Source organism: Crocodylus siamensis, chromosome 2, assembly GCF_052110815.1.
Source record: "Crocodylus siamensis isolate JL-2025a chromosome 2, ASM5211081v1, whole genome shotgun sequence".
Classification (NCBI taxonomy): Eukaryota; Metazoa; Chordata; order Crocodylia; family Crocodylidae; genus Crocodylus; species Crocodylus siamensis.
In genome coordinates this window covers 46,139,530-46,145,442 of record NC_143396.1, presented here as the reverse complement: position 1 = coordinate 46,145,442, position 5,913 = coordinate 46,139,530, and positions in this window count along the sequence as shown.

The window sequence follows — 5,913 nt, the reverse complement described above, 5'->3', positions numbered from 1 at the left end:
TTGTTCTCAATCCCTGGAAAGATCCTGGAAAAAATCATCAAAGAAACCATTAATAACAGGCTAACAGAAGGCAACATTCTGAGGGATAGCCAACATGGCTTCACTGTGGGTAGGTCTTGCCTGACCAATCTCATTTTCTTCTATGACCAGGCAACACATCACTTGGACAAAGGAGAAGAGGTTGATAGCATATATTTGGACTTCAAAAAAGCCTTTGATCTGATGTCCCCATGATGTCCTCATGGTAAAATTGGGGAACAGTGGCCTTGACAACCATACAGTCTGATGGCTGGGGAACTGGTTCTGTGGTTGGACCCCGAGAGTTATAGTCAATAGAACCGAATCAACATGCTGCATGGTGACCAGTGGTGTCCCCCAGGGCTCTGTAATCTTTAATATATTTATAATATACTTATAAATGATCTGGACTCTGGTGTCAGAAGCAGACTGGCTAAGTTCACTGACGGCACCAAATTATGGGGAAATGTCATCACACTAGAGGATAGGCTGGTGCTTCAGGCTGACCTTGGTAGACTCGCAAGGTAGGCGGATCAAAACCTGATGGCATTCAGCACGGAGAAATGCAAGGTGCTCCACCTGAAGAGAAAAAACCCACGTTATAGGCTCGGCAGTGCTACACTCGCTAGCACCACGACTGAAAGAGCCTTGGGAGTTATGATTGACCACAAGATGAACATGAGTCACCAATGTGATGCCACAGCTGGTGAAGCAAACAAAACTCTGGCTTGCATCTTGTGAAGGAGTGAGAGTAAACAAAAGTCCTGAGGTGCCTTACATGTGGGGCAGGGGAGGTCAGGAGAAGAAAAGCAGTTGGCAGCAACAGACAGGGAAAGTGAAAGCAAGCAACACTTACAGCGTGGCCAGCGAGGCTGAAGCTGGAGACTGGAAGGGAAGAGAAGCAATCACCACACTTCTGGAGCAGCACCTCACTCCAGATTGAAGGAGGGAGGCTGCTCAGAGTTACTTCCAGCCCTGGAGAGAGGCAGAGTGGGATTGATTTTCTGTGAGCCTCAGAGAGAAGAGCAGCTAAACGTCCCAGCAGGCAAGTGTTGCAAATTTTGCCGGAGAAATGCTGTGGATGTGACCCAGAGAAGGAGGCAGGTGGAGGTCTGCCCACCAGGGCTTTTGATAGTCCCTGGAGCAGAGTGACAGTTGAGGCTTCGGGGCAGAGGCCAAAAGAATTGCTGTTTTTAGGTTAGAGCCTTGCTGCCCATGGGAGAGATCCTATTGGGACTGTGAATGCTCGTGAGTAAACTGGGTTAGGCCTATGCAGAGCAGTGACTGGATTAACTGATTTTTTTTGTTGTGATTTGGACATGAGAGCCTGATTCCAGGTGAAGGGGACATGGACTGAGTCTGACAAAGAGACTGAGAGCAGTCGGGTTTTGCTTTCTTTTTTTGGGGATATTTGAGTGCAGGCCAAGGCCAGCCCCTGAAAGGATGTGCACCTAACTAAAGCCAATGGTCGCCCTGGTTGCTGAGGGCAGAATAGTAGACCAACAGGCAGCATTAAGATCTGCCTGCAGAGAACTACAAGTGCCACCTGGAGAAGCTAGGGTGAGATAAAGGAGAGGTTTGGAGCCCCACAGAAGAAAGCAGGGATTGAGACCTGGTAGGATCACCTTGGGCATTGCCTCCTAGCAATATAACATCATCAAAGTAATGGCAGGAAACATAAGACCAGCTTCCTGGCAGACCAGGTGATCTGAAGCTGAGGTCCACCCTGTCACTGCCTGTAGGAAAATGAGCTCAGGGCAGTGGCAGCAAGCCCTACAACACCTACAGCTACCAATGCATCTCAGGCAAGTCCCAGGAAGTTATCCTCCCACATTACTTGACCTTGGTGAGGCTGCAGTTTGAATACTGCATCCAATTCTGGGCTCTGCATTTTAGAAAGGATGTGAAGAAGCTTGAGAGTGTCCATAGGAGAGCCACATGCATGATTAGAGGTCAAGAGAGCAGGCCTTATGAGGAGAGGCTGAGAGCCATGGAACTCTTCAGCCTGGAGAATTGAAAGCTCAGGGGTGACTTGGTGGCAGCCTATAAGTATAATAAGGGGTATGCATCAGCGTGGTGCCTGCCACTTTAAGGGCTAGGCCAGGGAGATGGCAGGTGCTTGATGAGGGTGGCCATTTAATGTTCAGCTGTCTGTGCTGGGAGGGGAACAGTTTGAGACAAGCCAGCAGGGGAAGAACGTGTCCCTGCTGAGCTCCTTGGGCCAGGAATAACTTGGAGGTATATGAGCTGGGGCTATGGGGATGGAGGAGGCCCCAGGTCCTGGACCTAAAGCTGCACCCTGCCAGAGTAGGGAGGCCTAGTGGGACTGACAGTGGCACAGCAGTCCCAGGAAATACCAGGGCTGTGAACTTCTCTGGTGAAAGGTGGGTGGGGGGTGCCTGAGGCTCACATGATCCAGTGGAGTTGTGAGGGAGAGAAAGCAAGCTGTTCAGACTTGACTGGATGGACCCTCAAACTGGTCTGTGCTGGGGCCAGGACCCAATGTGGGGTCAAAAGGGCCAGGGGCCCACCATAAGGGATGCCCAGAGCAAGAAGCTCAAGATTCTGACTGAACTGAGGGTGAGGCCAGGGCATATGGGGAGGCCAAAGGTCCCAGAGAGGGGACTACAGCTTGAGAGGGAGAAGGGTTACAGGTGAGCTTAGCTGTTCTGGATGCTATCTGTGAGGCATGGCGCCCAGTGTAGGGGGAGGTTCGGAGCTGGGGATATCGCCCCTTGTCATCGGGGTTTTAAAGGGGCAGGCTCTGCCTGAGTAACATTTTAATCATTTATCATCAAGGCGTGGCAGATGAGAGAGGCAGGTGGTTGGCCCAGAAGCATCTAACTGGCCCCGGGACGGTCCCCTGTTACAATCAGGAACTTGGAGAATGTGTGTTCACCAGGGCACCCCAACAGAAGACAAGGTCTAACCATCACGAAGTTCTGGATGTAAGGAAAACTTCTTTACTGTCCATTTCTCCAGGGCCTGGAATAGACTCTCCACAGAAGTAGTATACACATGTACTCTGGACACTTCTAAGAAACACTTGGATCCCTAATCTTGCTAGGATCATTTGACCCCAGCTGACTTCCTGCCTCTTGGACAGGGGGCTGCGCCTGATGATCTTGTGAGGTGCCTTCTAGACCTAATGTCCATGAAATCTATGAAGACTGTATGCTTGTTGATCTTATTCAAAGATAAGAGTCTTCCTTAGTTTTCATTAACTTTTGAAGTAAATTAGTTACTACTGTATTGACTGCGTTTAAGTATGACTACTTTAGGTGTGCTTTGAATGAGTCAAAAAGTTTTGGGAGCCATTAGTTTGGTTACCATGCCTCCTTTTAATTTAACAACCTGGTGCACATGTCAGCAATAAAATAAAAAATGGTTTCTAAACCTGTTAAGACTGCTGAATGAAAAAAAGCATTTATCTCTCAAATTTAAACATGTTTTGTTTGATAAGAATAATGTTCGGGATTTTTAATGAGGATAGTATAAATTTAGTTATCTTCTTGCTTATGCCTTTCTTTACTTTCAAGGGCATTAATTTTGTAAATGACAATGATAAGTAAGGACATTATTACCACTTAGCAACCTTAACTGGTTTCAGAACATTAAGTCTGTTTCCATGTACCTGTTTTTCTGATAGTGTAGCATACTTTGACAACTGTGCAAGTGGGAGGTTGATGAGAAGTAGGATGGATTAAGTCTCTTGACTTGTACATTTGCTATGTGTATTTGCAAACCTTCAGTGCTTTTCTGTTTTCCCTTACCCTATGCACTGTCTCTATCTGGAGTAAGCTTACTTTTGGTCTTTGGATTTACTTCTTAGTGTGGATGAAATTTGTTAGCTATTTTTTTGTACTCAGTATGAACAGACTGTGAAACCAAAACCAATGATTCTCAACCAAGTTGCTGTGGCACTGCGGTGCCTTGAGATTCTTCAAGGGTGCCATGAGCTGTCACATAATGTTATGCTGTTAGGTATGCAAACATGAATCAAGATAAACCCAGAGGTTTCAAGTAGAAATCCATACCATCAAAATCATTCTGACTAGAAGTACACTGATAGAGATTTTTGGGGCTGATACCAATAGCCAATTTTTAAGTAGGCACATTGGCCATTACTGGTCTGATTTCTGATACAGCTGCATGCAGCTCATAAGTCTGTGGTGAAAGCGAAGGGGGAGGGAAGGGGGATGGGGGAGCCAGATCAAGGCCCCTGTGGTAAGGGACGGATTGGGGATGGGGCAGGCACTGCTCAGCCAGGGTGGGGGGCATGGGATGGAGACACGAAAGAATGGGGGTGCATGTGTCCCCTGGATCTGCATGGGGTGAGGTGGGCTGCAGCTGTGGGCTGGGACCGGGGCAGTGCTCAGGGCACTCAGCGGCAGCACTGAGAGGTGGCTAAAGGGCGGAAGGGGCACTGCAGTCACCCCAAAATTCAACATAGCCCCTCCATAGTCTCTCCTCCCAGTGCTGCTGCTGCCCACTTTGAGCACAGCATGGCCCAGCCCTGGCCCTGGCTTGCCCCACACAGAGCCAGATGAGTGGCTCCTGGACGAGTGGTGCATAGCAGCGGGAGCCACCTCCCGTCCCTGCATCTCCCAGTGAGCTGGAGCTCCATGCTGTGTACCCCACCCCCCCAGCTGGGCAATGCCTGCCCCAGGCCCACTCCCTCCCTGACTGCGGGGGGCCTTGGTCTACCTCCCCATATCCCTCTCCCTTCCCTTCTACCACACCAGACATATCAGCTGCATGCATCTCTCCACAGTGCAAGCTGTGTTCCTCACTGGTTACGTGCTGCGCTGTGCATGCATGAGCCATTTATTGGCCACATCAGGCCGATTTCTGAAGTAGACAGTTTTTTTTATATTGATGCCAATCTGGTATTGGACTGATGTATCGGTGCACCTCTAATTCTGACCTTTTGTGAGCTTTCTGAATTCTTCTCTTGCAATGAATTGTTCTACTATTTTTCAGTAGTCAAAAATGAGTAAAAACCAAGGCTAGAAATAGATGTCACCAAATGAAACAGGTGAAATGCACATCACTTGTTGTCTTGCCCATTGATTTTGTGGGATGATGGGGGATGTGTTCCCTGCTTCCACAGGGACAACTAGCAATATCTGGGCATCTCTCTAGAAGTAGGGAAAGTATTTCTTTGCTTCCAGAGATGCCCCACTGGCAGTCTTCAGGGCATGTCTCTGGAAGTTGTGAAAGTCTTTTCCTGGTTCTAGAGACATACCCTGGAGACCTCTGGGGGCATGCCAATGGAAATGGGATATTTCAACTTTCCCCTCTTTCAGAAGTGCACCCCAGGGATCTCAGGGGAATATCTCTGGAAGCAGAAGAAGCCAAGCACTCACTCTTGTGGGAGCTGGAGACTACAGACAGCTTTGGGCTGCCGTGCTTTCCCACCATAAAACAAATGTCTGCTGCAATAAAGCAGTACAAATTATTACTACCTTTTGTCACAGCCACAAATTCGGGCATTTGTAGCATGACAAAGAGTATGAATGTCTATTTGCTTTTGCTTTGTGCTGCCATATTTTTTTTATGGTTGCACAAAAGTGATGAAATGTGGCATCTGTTTCCATCCTAAGAGTTTGCATTTTTTGCAGGGTGCCTTGAGTCTAAAAAGGTTGAGAACCACTGGGGTTAGATAATCAAAGACTAAGTGCATTGGCATATGAACAAAGTATCACAGGTTAAACAAAGGCAGGTTTCAGCATCAGCTACTCCCTGGACGTGTCTCTATGAGATGCTACTGCATAGTCGTTACTGCATAGTCATATTAACAAGTACTTAATAAATGCACAGTAACAGGAATTACTGTGCCGTAGTGCTGGTGAACATGTTTTAGTTACACTACTGTACCTAACAATACTGCAC